Consider the following 21,754-nt stretch of genomic DNA (forward strand, 5'->3'; position numbering starts at 1 on the left):
TTTCATTTATAACACTAAAATACAATTCCTCACACACACACTCCTTCCAAATGTTTCTTCTTTTTGCTCCATTATGACAATTGTATGCTGTCATCCATTATGTTTTTTGTTTTTAAGTTTGTTATGTCTGTTATTCAAATATATTAATACATTCATTAATATGCTATACTGTATTTTGTTTTGTGTATATTGTGTGTGTGTGTGTGTGTTTGTGTATGTGTATATATATATATATATATATATATATATATATATATATATATATATATATATATATATATATGTGTGTGTGTGTGTGTGTGTGTGTGTGTGTGTGTGTGTGTGTGTGTGTGTGTGTATACCTGAATAGCATAACCAGTAGTGTGACTACCTGCAGAACGTATTTTAGCATGAAAGCCTGCATATTTAATGTACATCAAGCATCCTGTATCGTAGCTACATGTCTGCCGTTTGTAACAAAGAAAACTGCGTGAAAATCGGTTGAAAATTAAGCAAGTTATAGTTATTTTACTTATGCAGACACCTCCTTCCACAATAGAAGTGAACGCACTGGAGTCAAAGCGATACCGATCCAAGGAATTTCTCGACTAACTTATGCTGCTATCTCACTACATTTAGATAATAAAATTAGTAAAACTGTTAACCAGATGCTTTTTAATTTCCTATGGAAAAATCGTATACATTACATTAGAAAAAGTATAGTCATGAATACTTATGAATCTGGAGGGCTTAATTTCCTGGATTTTAAAACTTTAAACAATACATTTAAAATTAATTGGGCAAAAAATTTTATGAAGAATCCCACCTCAATCTGGAATTTTATTCCCCACCATATTTTCTCTCGTTTTGGAGGCCTTCATTTCATACTGTCTTGTAATTATAATGTAGAAAAAATTCCAGTTAAGTTATCTGTATTTCATAAACAGGTCCTCCTTGCATGGACTCTTATCTATAAGCATAACTTTTCACCCCACCATTATATTATTTGGAACAATAGAGATATCCTAGTTAGAAATAAATCCCTTTTTTTTTAAACCTGGTTTCAGAACCGGATCTGGCTGGTGAGTCCGCTGCTAAATGAGGAAGGAGTTGTGCTGTCTTACGGAGACTTTTCATCACGACATAGTCTTCAAGTAACTCCTGAAGAATTCTCAGTTGTCGCCAATGCTATTCCATCAGGCACCTTAATGCTTTTTAAAAACAGTTGTACTTCCTCGTCTAGAAATGTGTCCGTCCCATTCTCAACTGACTCTCCAGTAGGTAAAATATGTTTTTCACTGACCCAAAAGAATAATAATAATAGGGTACGTGCCTTATTTCAAAAAGATATTGTTGCTACCCCTAATATTACTGTTTATTGTAATTGTTTCACAGATCATATTGATTGGAAAAAAACTTGGATGCTTCCTAACAAGTTTTTAATCACAAATAAGGTTATGGAGGTCTCTTACAAAATCATACATAAATATGATCCTGCTAACCATTACATGCAGAAATTTAAAAAGGACATTAATACAAATTGTTCCTTCTGTAATTTACATCCAGAAACAGTTGTCCATTTATTTTGGCTTTGCTCTCATTCGAAAAAACTATGGGCAGATATTAGCAAATTTATTATTGACTCCTTTGGTATAGATTTTAATTTATATTGGGAAAATGTTGTTTTTGGTTTCCATTGTTTCTCTAAAAAAGAAGGAAAATGTTACTTTTTGATAAATCTGTTTTTATTTCTTGCCAAATTCCATATTCATAGGAGTAAATTTTCAAAGAAAACCCCTTGTTTTTTTGTTTTCCAGAAAGAAATGGAACTTTACTTGAAATTAATCCTAAAATCAACAAATGAAAAGGCTTTTAAAACCGTAGACTTGTGTTATATGTTTAATCTTCTTGAATAACAAACATCACCCCTGGCACATGTTCTGTTTTTTATTTGTATACTGTTCGTGTATACTGTTTTGTGATAATTCTTTTAAATAAAGTAAAAAAAAAAAAAAAAAAAAAAAAAAAAAAACCGATCCAAGATGGCGGCCACGCCCGATGTTCTCAGGCAGTCAATGCGGCGCCTTGACCAAGATGGCGGCCGCGCTGAACACCAGCCCCTCCCCCCGCGGGAGCTGCGCGCGCATTCTAAACTCCACCCCCCCAACCCCCTCCACCATGGATGTATTATAGAAACTGGATTGGAAACTAAAAATGGCCGCCCATTCATTTCAATGCATTCTGCTCAGCCAGCGCATAAGCCGAAAAAATCTCTGACTTCCGGGTTTACTTCCGCATACAGCGGCCCATAGAGCATGCGCAGTTGAGTCACCTCCCATGATGCTCTGGGGCCTCCCATCATGCCCCGGGGGAATGCCGCGAATATTAATATAATATGTATTAATATAATACATAAATTAATGTATATTATTACATGTATAGCATTACATATAATATTAATGTATTAATATAATATAATTACATAATATATATTAATATAATCCATCCGTGGAATGCACGGACACGGCTGTGACGTCATCCGTGACGTCACGCCCAGAAAGAGACTTTTCTTTGACTTTTCTGGCCGTTATAAAACATCTTTGACGGATATAAAGTCCATGACTTAAAAATATAGAATACAAAGATTAGTAATTGCCGGTGATTACAGCTGGAGGTGTCCTGTGAACAGTTTTAGAGGCTTCTCTTTTACTATTGCGCTCTATGGGAAAAAAGCTTTCTGGGCCGCATGGGATTTTCTGTTGCAGTACCGCGGCTGGCCACTGGAAAAAATCGGCGCGCCTTCTGACTGCCAGACCCGGGGGCTGCCCTCCACCCACCGACACCCCCACCCCCCCGCCCCCGGGGGAGCTGCGCACGCATTCCAAACACCTTCGCCCGGCGGGAGCTCAGCCCCTCCCCTCTCCACTCTGCTGGAGCTGCTGGAGCTGAGAGACTGAGAGATCAACATGTCAGGCAGCCTGATCACACATAAATATTATTTAAAAATCACTCATGTATCTTTGACTTATGGAATTAACATGATATTTTTTCTCATTATAGTAAACAACATATCTATGAAGTCGGATGTCAATTTTGACATTTTGTGACAAAGACATAGCTCTTTATGTTATTAGTTCATTTTTTTAATTTTTAGAGTGACGGAGTTCTTCAAAAATAATATGTTCCAGTGTATGATTTTTTAGTCCTGTTGTAAGCTATCTGAAACTGCCATTTAATTTTCCTTACACAAAATCTCTGATTTTTAATTAATATTTTACCAGAAATACAGAGTGACATAAAAATGCCAATTCCTTTCAAATTACGACCACGATACGCGACACGGTCAACAAGGGACCTACTGACAATCATATGTGTCGATTGGATTAAGATTGGATGAACGAAACAGCAATTATAGCACATAATTTGATGAAAAATGTATACCTGACCAAAAGGTGGCGCTATGGAGTTCATCCAAGATTGTCATATCCACTTGTTCAGAATGGAAGCCTGATTACATGAATTGATTTTGGGTTGATTCTGACCAATTATGTTTAAGTTACAACAACTTTTATGTTCATGGCGAGACCCCGAAATTTGACAACCTCTCACAGCGACGCCCTTTGACACAAACTTACAGTTTTCTCTGTCACTCATCGTCAATGCCTTACCTATTATCTCACCAACTTTGAGATCAAGAAACTGATCTCGTTTGGAGCACAGATGCAAACTAGAAGACATGTCAATTCCTGGTGCCAACAGGTGGCGCTACAACCGATCCTGAATATTCCACCATAGATGGGTTCACGCTCAACCTACAATCATGCACATACGTTTTCGACCACATCAAATCATGTATTGCTGAATTACAGCCAATTGATGTTTGATGGCGAAGCTTAAAAATGACCTCAAACTTCGCCGAATCACTACGGTCACGCCCTCTGGCAGAAACTTAAAAGCTTCGCAATTTAGCGTCGGCCATGTGTCTAGATTGTACAAACCAAGTTGTGAGCCAATTCGATAAAATCTCTAGGAGGAGTTCGTTAAAGTACGAGGCCTAGAAATGATCAGAATTCATGAAAAATGACATTTTCTGTTCAAAATGCCGGACTTCCTGTGTAACTTAGACCATGGGTCCAAAAGACTTTTTTGTAGCTCTTTGTCTAATATAATACTCACATAAAGGTCATTGCTGTAAGTCAAACCATATTGTGGGGCTCGTCAAAAAACATAAAATAGGTGGCGCTATAGAGCCCATTCTTGTGGACCCATGCCTGTCGCCCATAAAATACGTAATTTTACGCGACTCTGGAAGCGTGTGCAAAATTTGGTGAGTTTTCGAGCATTTTAAGGCCTCCAAAAAGGCAATTTATTTACGGCGAGAATAATAATAATAATAATAATTAAAGCTGCAAGCAGCGATGAACGGGCCCTCGCACTCACGGCCACCGCCCCCATAAGCATATCAGAAATGACACCACCCACGACTTCCTATGTCAAACCATTCAAAAGTTATAGCAGAAAAAAGGGACAACCAATCAGAAGAAGGGGCGGGGCTAATTCAGGCCAATGAAGGTCAAGGACTCCATACAGAATCTGATGACACCACCCACGACTCTCTATGTCAAACCATTCAAAAGTTATAGCAGAAAATCGGGACAACCAATCAGAAGAAGGGGCGGGGCTAATTTTCGCCAATTATGGTCAAGGACTGAATACCGAGTCCGATGACACCACCCACGACTCTTTATGTCAAACCTTTCAAAAGTTATGGCAGATAAAAGTATTCTAGGGGGCGCTGTTGAGCCGTTAGGCCACGCCCATTAATGCAAACCATGAAATATCAAATGTATCGACAGGCCTGGCTTTTCTTTAAGTTGCGACATGATACAGGTGTGTACCGATTTTTGTTCATGTACGTCAAACCGTATTATGGGGCTTGAGGCGCAAAGTTTTTTCTGTCTGAACCAATCAGATGAAGGGTGGTCGCGCTTTTTGCCGTCTAGCATCGCCACGGTAAAGCTTTTGAAAGAGAAAAGTAATGCGTGGTGTCGGAGGATGGAGACGCACGTTTTGATGTATAACACACCTGGGTGCACGTTACGTTCGGGCCGTATTAATGACCGAAGAAATGGCATAAATTGCGCCAAAATTACACGATTAATTCAAAATGTTCAAAATGGCCGACTTCCTGTTCGGTTTCGGCCATGGCGCCAAGAGACTTTTCTTTAAGTTGCGACATGATACAGGTGTGTACCGATTTTGGTGCATGTACGTCAAACCGTATTGTGGGGCTTGAGGCACAAAGTTTTCTAGGGGGCGCTGTTGAGCCATTAGGTCCCGCCCATTAATGCAAACCATTAAATATCACATTTTTCACCAGGCCTGGCTCAGTGTTTCGAGAGGAGGTAGGAAAAAGTTAATACCTGAAGCAACAGCAGGACTGGTGTCATCACCATCACCACCTTTGAACAGCCAATATGCTTACAGTGTTTTTTCATACACGTATAGTTCATACAGGAAGATAGTGTAGCCTTTGTCTCACTTGATTTGGCCTTGTATTCATATACATACTAATTGAATGATTATAGGCTATCCCATTTGTTGCCCAAATAAATCATTTCAAAATCAGTAAATAATTAAAATCAGTACTCGAGTTGTAAAAAAAAAAAATCAGGGGGGATGGTGGATTTGATCATATGGGGACAGATAATTGTGCTGATTACAAATAATATAATATATTACAAATAATAGCAGTGACCAAAACACCTGCAGAAATACTGCAGGAATGACATAGCAGCAGTTAAATGCAGCCTTCTGTAAGCTTTAAATATCCACTGGGCTTACATCAAATACATCAAAACACAACAATAAAAAACACTTTTCTGAACTTATCAATATGACTCTGTCCTTCACAGGATAAGTAACACGGATCATCACTGCAAAAACTCTAAATCTTAACAAGAATATTTGTCTTATTTCTAGTTAAAATGTCTCATTTTAGTAAAAAATATCATTACACTTAAAACAAGACTCATCACTGGAAAAAACAACAATTTTCACCTGTTTCAAGTAGATTTTCACTTGTAATAAGTAGAAAAATCTGCATGTGGAACAAGATTGTTTTGCTTGTAATGAGAAGATAAATCTTGTCCCATTGGCAGATTTTTCTACTTATTTCAAGTGAACATTTACTTGAAACAGGTGAAAATTGTCAAATAAGTTATTTTTATGGTGTTATTTTTTCTGGTGATGACTCTAAATGTTGAAATAGCAGTAAAACCACATTCATTGATGAAATGACATAAGGGATGGAAAGGGGGGATGGCAGTTTTACAGGGGGGATGATTTGGACCGTTTTTATTTCAGGGGGGAAATCCCCCTCATCCCCCCTCAACTCGAGTACTGATTATAATAAAGTGATTTATAAATCAATCATTTTAAAATCTCAATCCTTATTTTTATTTAACGGCCAGGGTTTATAGGCTGCATATTTACACTGTGTAGCCTGAAAGTGAACTGCAACTTACGTGCGGACGCATCTTTGCTGTGGAGGGGGCTGAATAAATCAACCAATTTTTGACATTTGGCCGTGTCTTCCTCCAGCGCCTTTTTTTTCTCTCTCCCTCTCGGCACCGCCTTGTCGAGGCAAAACCTCATTTTAACTCTCCCTCGCTGTGGAAACAGCCCCTGCTTGTAATAATGGCTACAGCTCGAGCGGCAGAGCTGATGGTGGGCGTGGTTTCAGCAGCGGAGGAGACCGAGGGGTGGTGTGCATTTTGGTGACGTAAAGAAAATGCACCAATCTTAACGGCTCACAGAAACCACGTGACACTGGGGGACTCTGTAAGGGTGGGGGCGAGCAGACCCTGCAGATTTTCATGGGATTTCATCTTTTCTGTGTTGGCAGGCTGAGGGGAGACCACTTTAAATATGTTAAAACAAGAAAACACGTGTTTTTCATAATAGGTCCCCCTTTAAAGATTTTCTAACAGTTTAGTTTGTTATGAACGTCAGAGATGTAGTTATAACACTGCATACTTGTGAATAATTATAAACATTGAAAAACGTACTTTTATATGAAAATAACCAGAAACAGATAGCTATAACATGGTATTTATATACTGCTTTAATGAACATTATTTTTATAGCCTATAAGCTATAAATATAATTTTTCTATTTTTAATAAAATTAAATGTTTTTCTCTCATTTCAATTAAAACAAATAGGAATATTATCGGTTTTAATGACAATTATTGTACATCACAGCTAATTGTAAAATACATTGATTCAATTCGATTATATACAGGAATTACAGGCTATGATAATAATAGAAAAGAAAGAAAAATGACTCAAACAAAAAAAAAAAAACAGTGAGTGAGACAGGCAAGACAGCGACAACCAATGCAAGTGGGATGTCAACAGTGTATACATATTTCAAAACACAGACAACAACTTCTGAGCAAGTGGTTTGTTGAGCAGATATTGGAATTAATCTCAGATATTTGCATGAGGTCACTCTCACTCTCAACTAAATAAATATATATATATATATATATATATATATATATATATATATATATATATATATATATATATATATATATATATATATATATATAAATAAATACAACAACACACCCCTCTCCTCTTAAAATAAATTCAAATAAACAATCAAACTTATTTCCTTATACAATTTATACAAAAACCATATGTCTTTGTAAAAGAGCATAATACAAAGTCTTTCAGAATAAATGTACGTATTTTTAACGTGTGAGAGCATTCTGTATCATAACTACATCTCTGCCGTTTGTACAAACCAAACTGTGTGGAAATCGGGTAAAGAGTCTGGGAGTTATGAATGATTGTAGTCCGGGAGAAACCTTGCTCAGTAGAAATGATGCACTAAGACGCAAATAATGCCCTGTCCAAGATGGCGGCCGCATCGATTGGCGCCCGGTCCAAGATGGCGGCCGCGCCCCACCCCCCCCTCCCCCGAAGAGCTGCGCGCGCATTCCAAACTGCACTCATCCCCCCACCTTCCCCCCGCGGGAGCTCAACCCCTCCCCTCCCCTCCCAGTGCTGTTGCAGCAGTCTTCTCAGCGGCAGCAGTCCTGCTGGATCTGACTGAGACACAGTCTGATCACACATAAATATTCATTTAAAATCACGTCTAATGATTAGGTTTATCAAAATCGCAGGACATTTTCAAAATACAGTAAACAATATACTGATGAAGTCCCATATGTCTATGACATTTATTGACAAAGACATAGCTTTTTACGTTATTAGTTCATTTTTTTAATTTTTAGAGTGACCAAGTTTTTCAAACACAGTATGTTACAGTGTATGATTTTTTACTCCTGTTGTAAGCTATCTGAAACTGTCATTTGATTTTCCTTACACAATATCTTTGATTTTTAATTAATATTTTTCCAGAAATACAGAGTGACATAAAAATGCCAATTCCTTTCAAGAAATAACCACGATACGCGACACAGTCAACAAGGAACCTACTGCCAATCAAATGTGTCAATCGCATTAAGATTGGATAAACCAAACAGCAACTAAAGCACATAATTTGATGAAAAATGTATACCTGACCAAAAGGTGGCGCTATGGAGTTCATCCAAGATTGTCATATCCACTTGTTCAGAATGCAAGCCCGATTAAATGTATTGAATTTGGGTTCATTCTGACCAATTATGTTTAAGTTACAACAACTTTTATGTTCATGGCGAGACCCCGAAATTTGACAACCTCTGACAGCGACGCCCTTTGACACAAACTTACAGTTTTCTCTGTCAGTCATCGTCAATGTCTTACCTATTATCTCACCAACTTTGAGATCAAGAAACTGATCTCGTTTGGAGCACAGATGCAAACTAGAAGACATGACAATTCCTGGTGCCAACAGGTGGCGCTACAACCGATCCTGAATATTCCACCATAGATGTCTTCAGACTCAACCTACAATCATGCACATACGTTTTCGACCACATCAAATCATGTATTGCTGAATTACAGCCAATTGATGTTTGATGGCGAGGCTTAAAAATGACCTCAAACTTCGCCGGATCACTACGGTCAAGCCCTCTGGCAGAAACTTAAAAGCTTCGCAATTTAGCGTCGGCCATGTGTCTAGATTGTACAAACCAAGTTGTGAGCCAATTCGATAAAATCTCTAGGAGGAGTTCGTTAAAGTACGAGGCCTAGAAATGATCAGAATTCATGAAAAATGACATTTTCTGTTCAAAATGCCGGACTTCCTGTGTAACTTAGACCATGGGTCCAAAAGACTTTTTTGTAGCTCTTTGTCTAATATAATACACACATAAAGGTCATTGCTGTAAGTCAAACCATATTGTGGGGCTCGTCAAAAAACATAAAATAGGTGGCGCTATAGAGCCCATTCTTGTGGACCCATGCCTGTCGCCCATAAAATACGTAATTTTACGCGACTCTGGAAGCGTGTGCAAAATTTGGTGAGTTTTGGAGCATTTTAAGGCCTCCAAAAAGGCAATTTATTTACGGCGAGAATAATAATAATAATAATAATAATTAAAGCTGCAAGCAGCGATGAACGGGCCCTCGCACTCACGGCCACCGCCCCCATAAGCATATCAGAAATGACACCACCCACGACTTCCTATGTCAAACCATTCAAAAGTTATAGCAGAAAAAAGGGACAACCAATCAGAAGAAGGGGCGGGGCTAATTCAGGCCAATGAAGGTCAAGGACTCCATACAGAATCTGATGACACCACCCACGACTCTTTATGTCAAACCTTTCAAAAGTTATAGCAGAGAAAAGTATTCTAGTGGGCGCTGTTGAGCCGTTAGGCCACGCCCATTAATGCAAACCATGAAATATCAAATGTATCGACAGGCCTGGCTTTTCTTTAAGTTGCGACATGATACAGGTGTGTACCGATTTTTGTTCATGTACGTCAAACCGTATTATGGGGCTTGAGGCGCAAAGTTTTTTCTGTCTGAACCAATCAGATGAAGGGTGGGCGCGCTTTTTGCCGTCTAGCATCGCCACAGTAACACTTTTGAAAGAGAAAAGTAATGCGTGGTGTCGGAGGATGGAGACGCACGTTTTGATGTATAACACACCTGGGTGCACGTTACGTTCGGGCCGTATTAATGACCGAAGAAATGGCATAAATTGCGCCAAAATTACACGATTAATTCAAAATGTTCAAAATGGCCGACTTCCTGTTCGGTTTCGGCCATGGCGCCAAGAGACTTTTCTTTAAGTTGCGACATGATACAGGTGTGTACCGATTTTGGTGCATGTACGTCAAACCGTATTGTGGGGCTTGAGGCACAAAGTTTTCTAGGGGGCGCTGTTGAGCCATTAGGTCCCGCCCATTAATGCAAACCATTAAATATCACATTTTTCACCAGGCCTGGCTCAGTGTTTCGAGAGGAGGTAGTAAAACGTTAATACCTGAAGCAACAGCAGGACTGGTGTCATCACCATCACCACCTTTGAACAGCCAATATGCTTACAGTGTTTTTTCATACACGTATAGTTCATACAGGAAGATAGTGTAGCCTTTGTCTCACTTGATTTGGCCTTGTATTCATATACATACTAATTGAATGATTATAGGCTATCCCATTTGTTGCCCAAATAAATCATTTCAAAATCAGTAAATAATTAAAATCAGTACTCGAGTTGTAAAAAAAATAAATCAGGGGGGATGGTGGATTTGATCATATGGGGACAGATAATTGTGCTGATTACAAATAATATAATATATTACAAATAATAGCAGTGACCAAAACAGCTGCAGAAATACTGCAGGAATGACATAGCAGCAGTTAAATGCAGCCTTCTGTAAGCTTTAAATATCCACTGGGCTTACATCAAATACATCAAAACACAACAATAAAAAACACTTTTCTGAACTTATCAATATGACTCTGTCCTTCACAGGATAAGTAACACGGATCACTGCAAAAAACTCTAAATCTTAACAAGAATATTTGTCTTATTTCTAGTTAAAATGTCTCATTTTAGTAAAAAAATCTCATTACACTTAAAACAAGACTCATCACTGGAAAAAACAACAATTTTCACCTGTTTCAAGTAGATTTTCACTTGTAATAAGTAGAAAAATCTGCATGTGGAACAAGATTGTTTTGCTTGTAATGAGAAGATAAATCTTGTCCCATTGGCAGATTTTTCTACTTATTTCAAGTGAACATTTACTTGAAACCAGTGGTGTAAAGTAACGAACTACAAGTACTTCGTTATTTTACTTAAGTAAGATTTTTGAGAATTTGTACTTTTATTGATACTTTAATTTTTCTGTACTTTTACTTTTACTTCGTTACATTTTCAAGGAAATAATCGTACTTTTAATCCGCTATATTTAAAATTGGACACGTCGTTACTCGCTACAAATTAAAGAACAGCACAGCGGGGGCTGATTTATGGTTCCGCGTTACACCGGCGCAGAGCTACAGCGTAGGGTACGCGGCGACGCACACTCTACGCCGTAGCCTACGGCGTAAGGTGTGCGTCGATTTAACGCGGAACCATGAGGCGGACGGGAAGGAAGGGGGGCGCGTGGATATACCGAGAAGGAGCCGCAGCTCCCGGGAGAGTTGCGCCGCAGAGGCGGGCCGGAAGGCCGGAGGAACCGCTGTCGCGTCGAGTACCGAGGAGGACTGAAGCCTGAATTATGGTTCCGCGTTAAATCGACGCAGAGCCTCGCCGTAGGGTACGTTGGTGTAACGCGGAACCATAAATCAGCCTTGAGCGGCAGCCGACGCGTGTCCATGCGCACCATTCTTTGATTCCACCACTTCTAAGTTGGTTTTGGCATTTAAAAGTTCAAAAGTCTCATCCTTTATCAGCTGGGGTTGCTTAATGTTGTCACTGCATACTACAGGCTGGGGGTGGACCTGTCAGCGGGGCCAATGGGGGACAGCAGCAGTGATGAGCAAAGGGAGAAATTAAAATGGGGTAATGGAAACAAACACTAAAGGGGTCAGAATAATATCACCATTATTTAGAGTTGTAAGCAAATTCTTGGATTCTTCATTTCTTTGCAATCCTTTTGAAAATAATTTTGTACTTTGAATTTTGTACTTTGTACTTTGTACTTTTTACTTTTTACTTTTGTACTTAAGTACATTTTAACCCATGTACTTTTTGTACTTTATTATATTTAAGTTGAGGTACTTTTATACTTTTACTTAAGTAATTTTCTTAATGGGTACTTTTTACTTTTACTTAAGTAATTTTCAAGCAGAAAATTTGTACTTTTACTTAAGTACAATATTTTTGTACTTTTTCCACCTCTGCTTGAAACAGGTGAAAATTGTCAAATAAGTTATTTTTCTGGTGTTATTTTTCTGGTGATGACTCTAAATGTTGAAATAGCAGTAAAACCACATTCATTGATGAAATTACATATGGGATGGAAAGAGGGGATGGCAGTTTTACAGGGGGATGATTTGGACCGTTTTTATTTCAGGGGGGAAATCCCCCTCATCCCCCCTCAACTCGAGTACTGATTATAATAAAGTGTCTTATAAATCAATAATTTTAAAATCTCAATCCTTATTTTTATTTAACGGCCAGGGTTTATAGGCTGCATATTTACACTGTGTAGCCTGAAAGTGAACTGCAACTTACGTGCGGACGCATCTTTGCTGTGGAGGGGGCTGAATAAATCAACCAATTTTTGACATTTGGCCGTGTCTTCCTCCAGCGCCTTTTTTCTCTCTCTCCCTCTCGGCACCGCCTTGTCGAGGCAAAACCTCATTTTAACTCTCCCTCGCTGTGGAAACAGCCCCTGCTTGTAATAATGGCTGCAGCTCGAGCGGCAGAGCTGGTGGTGGGCGTGGTTTCAGCAGCGGAGGAGACCGAGGGGTGGTGTGCATTTTAGTGACGTAAAGAAAATGCACCAATCTTAACGGCTCACAGAAACCACGTGACACTGGGGGACTCTGTAAGGGTGGGGGCGAGCAGATCTTGCAGATTTTCATGGGATTTCATCTTTTCTGTGTTGGCAGGCTGAGGGGAGACCACTTTAAATATGTTAAAACAAGAAAACACGTGTTTTTCATAATAGGTCCCCCTTTAAAGATTTTCTAACAGTTTAGTTTGTTATGAACGTCAGAGATGTAGTTATAACACTGCATACTTGTGAATAATTATAAACATTGAAAAACGTACTTTTATATGAAAATAACCAGAAACAGATAGCTATAACATGGTATTTATATACTGCTTTAATGAACATTATTTTTATAGCCTATAAGCTATAAATATTATTTTTCTATTTTAATAAAATTAAATGTTTTTCTCTCATTTCAATTAAAACAAATAGGAATATTATCGGTTTTAATGACAATTATTGTACATCACAGCTAATTGTAAAATACATTGATTCAATTCGATTATATACAGGAATTACAGGCTATGATAATAATAGAAAAGAAAGAAAAATGACTCAAACAAAAAAAAAAAACAGTGAGTGAGACAGGCAAGACAGCGACAACCAATGCAAGTGGGATGTCAACAGTGTATACATATTTCAAAACACAGACAACAACTTCTGAGCAAGTGGTTTGTTGAGCAGATATTGGAATTAATCTCAGATATTTGCATGAGGTCACTCTCACTCTCAACTAAATAAATAAATAAATATATATATATATATAAATACACCAACACACCCCTCTCCTCTTAAAATAAATTCAAATAAACAATCAAACTTATTTCCTTATACAATTTATACAAAAAACATATGTCTTTGTAAAAGAGCATAATACAAAGTCTTTCAGAATAAATGTACGTATTTTTAACGTGTGACAGCATCCTGTATCATAACTACATCTCTGCCGTTTGTACAAACCAAACTGTGTGGAAATCCGGTAAAGAGTCTGGGAGTTATGAATGATTGTAGTCCGGGAGAAACCTTGCTCAGTAGAAATGATGCACTAAGACGCAAATAATGCCCTGTCCAAGATGGCGGCCGCATCGATCTGCGCCCGGTCCAAGATGGCGGCCGCGCCCCACCCCCCCTCCCCCGAAGAGCTGCGCGCGCATTCCAAACTGCACTCATCCCCCCACCTTCCCCCCGCGGGAGCTCAACCCCTCCCCTCCCCTCCCAGTGCTGCTGCAGCAGTCTTCTCAGCTGCAGCAGCACTGCTGGATCTGACTGAGACACAGTCTGATCACACATAAATATTCATTTAAAATCACGTCTAATGATTAGGTTTATCAAAATCACAGGACATTTTTCAAAATACAGTAAACAATATACTGATGAAGTCCCATATGTCTATGACATTTATTGACAAAGACATAGCTTTTTACGTTATTAGTTCATTTTTTTAATTTTTAGAGTGACCAAGTTTTTCAAACACAATATGTTACAGTGTATGATTTTTTACTCCTGTTGTAAGCTATCTGAAACTGTCATTTGATTTTCCTTACACAAAATCTTTGATTTTTAATTAATATTTTTCCAGAAATACAGAGTGACATAAAAATGCCAATTCCTTTCAAGAAATAACCACGATACGCGACACAGTCAACAAGGAACCTACTGCCAATCAAATGTGTCAATCGCATTAAGATTGGATAAACCAAACAGCAACTAAAGCACATAATTTGATGAAAAATGTATACCTGACCAAAAGGTGGCGCTATGGAGTTCATCCAAGATTGTCATATCCACTTGTTCAGAATGCAAGCCCGATTAAATGTATTGAATTTGGGTTAATTCTGACCAATTATGTTTAAGTTACAACAACTTTTGTGTTCATGGCGAGACCCCGAAATTTGACAACCTCTGACAGCGACGCCCTTTGACACAAACTTACAGTTTTCTCTGTCACTCATCGTCAATGCCTTACCTATTATCTCACCAACTTTGAGATCAAGAAACTGATCTCGTTTGGAGCACAGATGCAAACTACAAGACATGACAATTCCTGGTGCCAACAGGTGGCGCTACAACCGATCCTGAATATTCCACCATAGATGGGTTCAGGCCCAACCTACAATCATGCACATACGTTTTCGACCACATCAAATAATGTATTGCTGAATTACAGCCAATTGATGTTTGATGGCGAAGCTTAAAAATGACCTCAAACTTCGCCGGATCACTACGGTCAAGCCCTCTGGCAGAAACTTAAAAGCTTCGCAATTTAGCGTCGGCCATGTGTCTAGATTGTACAAACCAAGTTGTGAGCCAATTCGATAAAATCTCTAGGAGGAGTTTGTTAAAGTACGAGGCCTAGAAATGATCAGAATTCATGAAAAATTACATTTTCTGTTCAAAATACCGGACTTCCTGTGTAACTTAGACCATGGGTCCAAAAGACTTTTTTGTAGCTCTTTGTCTAATATAATACACACATAAAGGTCATTGCTGTAAGTCAAACCATATTGTGGGGCTCGTCAAAAAACATAAAATAGGTGGCGCTATAGAGCCCATTCTTGTGGACCCATGCCTGTCGCCCATAAAATACGTAATTTTACGCGACTCTGGAAGCGTGTGCAAAATTTGGTGAGTTTTGGAGCATTTTAAGGCCTCCAAAAAGGCAATTTATTTACGGCGAGAATAATAATAATAATAATTAAAGCTGCAAGCAGCGATGAACGGGCCCTCGCACTCACGGCCACCGCCCCCCATAAGCATATCAGAAACGACACCAGCCACGACTTCCTATGTCAAACCATTCAAAAGTTATAGCAGAAAAAAGGGACAACCAATCAGAAGAAGGGGGGGGCTAATTCAGGCCAATGAAGGTCAAGGACTCCATACAGAATCTGATGACACCACCCACGACTCTCTATGTCAAACCATTCCAAAGTTATAGCAGAAAATCGGGACAACCAATCAGAAGAAGGGGTGGGGCTAATTCAGGCCAATGAAGGTCAAGGACTCCATACAGAATCTGATGACACCACCCACGACTCTTTATGTCAAACCATTCAAAAGTTATGGCAGAGAAAAGTTTTCTAGGGGGCGCTGTTGAGCCGTTAGGCCACGCCCATTAATGTAAACCATGAAATATCCAATTTATCACCAAGTCTGGCTTGCATGCAAAATTTGGTGACTTTTTGAGCACTATCAAATATGGACCAATCAGATGAAGGGGACGAGCGCTTTTTCGCGTCTAGCGTCATCACCCTACTCGCCACCGATTGGTCGGGGGGCGGGGCCGTCATCACCCTACTCGCCACTGATTGGTAGGGGGGCGGGGCCGTCATCACCCTACTCGCCACTGATTGGTCGGGGGGCGGGGCCGGCAGACGTTTGAATCAGGAAGCGGGAGTCAGCGCGAGAGCGACTGGCGGCTCGCGGCGATTTTATCATTTAAAAAAAGGACAACCAATCAGAAGAAGGGGCGGGGCTAATTAAGGCCAACGAAGCTTGAGGACTCATTACAGAGTCCCATGACATCACCCACAACTTCCTATGTCAAACCATTCAAAAGTTATGGCAGATAAAAGTATTCTAGGGGGCGCTGTTGAGCCGTTAGGCCACGCCCATTAATGCAAACCATGAAATATCAAATTTATCGCCAAGTCTGGCTTGCATGCAAAAAATGGTGACTTTTGGAGAACTATCAAATATGGACCAATCAGATGAAGCGCGCGCTTTTTCACGTCTAGCGTCGCCACGGTAACACTTTTGAAAGAGAAAAGTAATGCGTGTAGTCGCAAGATGGAGACGCACATTTTGAGGTATAACACACCTGGGTGCACGTTACGGTTCGGGCCGTATTAATTGCCGAAGGAATGGCATAAATTGCGCCAAAATTACACAATTAATTCAAAATAGCTGACTTCCTGTTCGGTTTCGGCCATGGCTCCAAGAGACTTTTCTTTAAGTTGCGACATGATCCAGGTGTGTACCGATTTTCGTGCATGTACGTCAAACCGTATTGTGGGGCTTGAGGCACAAAGTTTTCCGGGGGGCGCTGTTGAGCCGTTTTGCCACGCCCATTAATACAAACCATGAAATATCAAATTTATCGCCAGGCCTGCCTTGCATGCAAAATTTGGTGACTTTTGGGGAACTATCAAATATGGATCAATCAGATGAAGGGGGGGCGCCCCTTATGGCATCTAGCGTCGCCACGGTAACACTTTTGAAAGAGAAAAGTAATGCGCGTAGTCGCAGGATAGAGACGCACATTTTGATGTATAACACACCTGGGTGCACGTTACGGTTCGGGCCGTATTAATTCTCAAAGGAATGGCTCATATTGCTCCAAAATTACGCGATTCATTCAGAATGTTCAAAATGGCCGACTTCTTGTTCGGTTTCGGCCATGGCGCCAAGAGACTTTTCTTTAAGTAGCAACATGATAAAGATGTGTACCGATTTTCGTGCATGTACGTCAAACCGTATTGTGGGGCTTGAGGCGCAAAGTTTTTTCTGTCTGAACCAATCAGATCAAGGGGGGGTGCGCTTTTTGGCATCTAGCGTCGCCACGGTAACGCTTTTGAAAGAGAAAAGTAATGCGTGGTGTCGGAGGATGGAGATGCACATTTTGATGTATAACACACCTGGGTGCACGTTAAGGTTCGGGCCGTATTAACTGCCGAAGGAATGGCATAAATTGCGCCAAAATGACACAACTAATTCAAAATGGCCGACATCCTGTTCGGTTTCGGGCATGACGCCAAGAGACTTTTCTTTAAGTTGTGCCATGATACAGGTGTGTACCAATTTTCGTGCATGTACGTCAAATCGTATCGTGGGGCTTGAGGCACAAAGTTTTCCGGGGGGCGCTGTTGAGCCATTTTGCCACGCCCATTAATGCAAACCATGAAATATCAAATTTTTCGCCAGGCCTGACTTGCATGCAAAATTTGGTGACTTTTTGGGCATGTTTAGGGGGGCAAAAAGGCCTTCCTTTTGTCAGAAAAATAATAATAATAAAAAAAAAAAAAATAATACAAAGAATTCCTGCAAATACAATAGGGCCTTCGCACTGCAAGTGCTCGGGCCCTAATAAACATCACAGATACAATAGGGTCCTCGCACTTTCAGTGCTCGGGCCCTAATAATAAACATCACAGATACAATAGGGTCCTCGCACTTTCAGTGCTCGGGCCCTAATAAACATCACAGATACAATAGGGTCCTCGCACTTTCAGTGCTCGGGCCCTAATTATTGTGCAATCAAATGCATGTTAAAAACATGCTATGTAATCCATATCACCTGATGGTGTTTAATGAGGTCATGTGTGTGCATTTGTTATGTTATGTTATGTGATTTTTGATTGAGGTTAAACTGGAAGAGGCTGAGCATTTTGTGTTAATACTTTCAAAATTCCTCAATTTCTTGCACATTTTCAAGGTGTCACTTACTCCACCTTTAATAAAAAGTCATTTCGGATGGGAGGATGGATGGATATCTGAACCAGAAATCAGAGCTTTTCATAAAGCTGGGAAGGAATTCCATTCATAAACAGCAAAAGTCAGCTTGATAGTAAAACAGGTGGAAAAAATGTGTACAATAACAAAATAGAGAATTTTGGATTGCATGCTCAAAAAGTGGTGCCGACCCATTTTACTCACGTAAAGAAATGAAATGTTGTGATTGCTAAGAAGCCCTTGGCCTCTCCGAGCTGTTTCCACTGTCTACTGTTTCCTGTGCTGCCGTCTCTGGAGACTGTGGCTTAAAAGAAAATGAGCTTGATACAATTAATTCAACTCAGACCCTCATCGCCACCTTTGTTTATTTGTCCTTTCTCAGCGTTCTCACCTTACATCAATCCCTTCATCCCCCTCCTTTCTCTTTCTCTCTGTTTTCCACTGACCACCTGCTTCTGCTCTACTCCCCAATGCAGCGAGGACAAGCCCTCCTAACCCCACCCCTCCTGGTCCCGCAGGTAAACCAGAGACGCCCGGGGCACACCCTGGCCAGGAAAGGCCCAGGATCGCCTTACGGCCTAGCTGAAAAGTCCTCTCTCTAAAACAGAGAGTACATCCCAGCCTCAGTTTGAACAAAGGGCCAAGAGAGACAAGGGACTAGACCACTTTCAGTGCTTTGTCTCTCTGCTTGACTTAAGCTCCCAGGCAGACAGACACTTGGACTGCACTCAAAAACTGTGATTGGATATGTATATGTAGCCGTCATAGAATCAGGGACAGCAACTTAATAGTAAACAGTATGTTAAAATCAAAGAGAATAAGTTTAATGGTGTACAGCAATACTTTGGGAACTGGCGTCTTGGCCATCAATGCCAGTGTTTGATAAAAGTTATATTAAGTTTTATTCTCAGTAACCCAGTCTGACAAAGCCCTTGTTATCCTAGGTTAGCATAGCCACTAGAAGTGGATTGCTAAACCTAGCTATGATAGCCTTAGATCCGATATCCTTAGATCTTTTTGTAAAGCTAAATATATTGTGCTGCCTAGCCCTGACCAAATTATTAGGATGTGTAAGCAGATAGTGACATCAAAATAACAGAGTAAGAGAAATGAAGGAAGTGAAAACCAAAACACAAACAATCAAGTGTTGTATTGTGGTCTTATATATTCGCACACTTTAAATATTAAGGTATTACTGATGGTAAAATGACAAACAAAAGGCTTCCAATGTTTTGATACAGCACCCAAAAGTGGTCTGTTGGCCCTTTAAATCTAAGAACATTGTGCAAGTGGTCAGTTGCATCACTTGTCTGATGCTAGACAGAATGAATACAACACCTCAAGAGGACCGAGCTTAGAACATATGACCCAAACTGGATTTTTGCTGAGGTTGTCAGAAAAATCATTTGTTTGAGGTTGTTAGCTGTTGAAGCTAAATTTTATGGCTGCCATTTGCTTTTGCCAGTGATCTCAGAAGCTAATTCATCAGATGCTAGTGCTGCAAAAAAGAAACAACTCAGACTAAGGTCAACAACATTAGCTACTTGAAAAAGGAAAACTATCTTCTGTATCCCAGTCTTCACACATGTTGGGGTTGGTTGCTTTGGGTGTAGCATAGTGAAATGTTGAAAAGAAAAAAGGTAGTCTTGTCTTTGACAATGTTTTTGCTGACAGCTTACTCTGCAATACCACACAGGTTTTAGGAAATCTTCACTAAAACTTGAAAAACAAAGAGTTGCGGGGTCTTCACATTTTGAGAAAAATAAATGACATGTTACAAATGGCTATCACAAAGCAATGCTCCACGATGGATGGATGGATGGATGGTGGATGGATGGATGGATGGATGGATGGATGGATGGATGGATGGATGGATGGATGGATGGATGGATGGATGGATGGATGGATGGATGATGGATGGATGGATTTGAAAAACAAACTGACTCAAGGTATCATCCAGTTATCATTTTATGTAGTTCTTCGGTTTTTCCACAAGATGTCAGTATAACGCAGTTAAACTTCTACTTTATTGCCAAAATGTCCCTTTTTCTTTTTTAAAGAATGCATATAAATGTTTGTTTAAATATAACATGTGAATAGAGAATGATTGGAGAACCATGTCTGCAGTTTTTCAGCATTTTTTCTTGTTATCACCTGGAGATATCTTTGCATCCCTCCATCCCTTACCTACTTATTCCTTTAGGTTATCTGCTGGAGCCTATCACAGCTCTATTAGGGCAAAAAGCTAGTACTGCTGCAGCACCCTTGAGTGCCTCATGGTTAATCATCCCTGCGTTCATAAAATTAATAATCATCTCCTTAACATTACACACATTAATGTGTAGAAGCTCATAATTAGTGTCATTGCTGCTGAGAAGCGAAGCATTCACTGACTCATCAGCAAATTTAAAAAAAGAAAAAAAAAAGAAGAAGACAGAAAATAATGCCTATGACACTCATTTTGGCACTCATTTTGGCACAACACAGTTGAGCGTTGAAAGGGTATACCCCTTAAGTAATCCAGTGGAAATTATAACCGTTAAAATATATTATCCCTTTTTTTAACATCAGTGTAATGAAGTATTAATGGCATATCTCTGACATGTTTTGGTCAAAATACCACAAGAATACTGAACAAAAGCATTATTTTCAACCACATCTTTTTAGCTCAGTTAAAAGCAGTTGGGGCAGCAGGGATGGGCTCAGTACGTTCCATAACTCCAACCCCTTTTTTAACAGAGTCCCTTCATTGAAATTTAAGCTTGCTTCTCAGTACACGCTTCTCGGGCTCAGTAAATACAGAATGATGTGAAGATGTGAGTAAAGACAGCTGGATAACTGTACTCTGATCTGGGTCTGTGATGACACATACCCAGTAAATCACTTATTGACATATTTGCAGACTTACATGGCCTCAAATTAAGTGAAAAGGTTGTATGGTCTTGAAGTTTTTGAATTGGTAGTCACTGATGAAAACCAAATCTAAGCTTTAAAACATCAATTTTTTCCTTTTTTCATCTACTGTCTTTTCATGTTTCTGTCTACCCCAACTTGCAGTTTGTGATAATGTAAAACAACAAATGTAGATTCAAAAAGTGAAGCTAAAAACTGATAGCCAAGCCAGAAATCTGGGAGTGGTTCTGGACTCAGACCTGAACTCAGACCTGAATTTTAACAGCCACATTAAGACAGTAGTGAAGTCAACCTATTATCACCCAAAAGAACATATCAAGGATTAAAGGATTGATGTCTCAGCAGGACTTAGAAAAACTTGTCCACGCTTTTATCTTTAGCAGACTGGACAGTCAAGATGTTCTCACAGGTCTCCCAAAAAAATCCATCAACCAGCTGCAATTAATTCAGAACGCTGCTGCCCGAGTCCTCACTAAAACATGAGACTATATA

This window comes from Cololabis saira, chromosome 1 (assembly GCF_033807715.1).
Source record: "Cololabis saira isolate AMF1-May2022 chromosome 1, fColSai1.1, whole genome shotgun sequence".
NCBI lineage: Eukaryota > Metazoa > Chordata > Actinopteri > Beloniformes > Belonidae > Cololabis > Cololabis saira.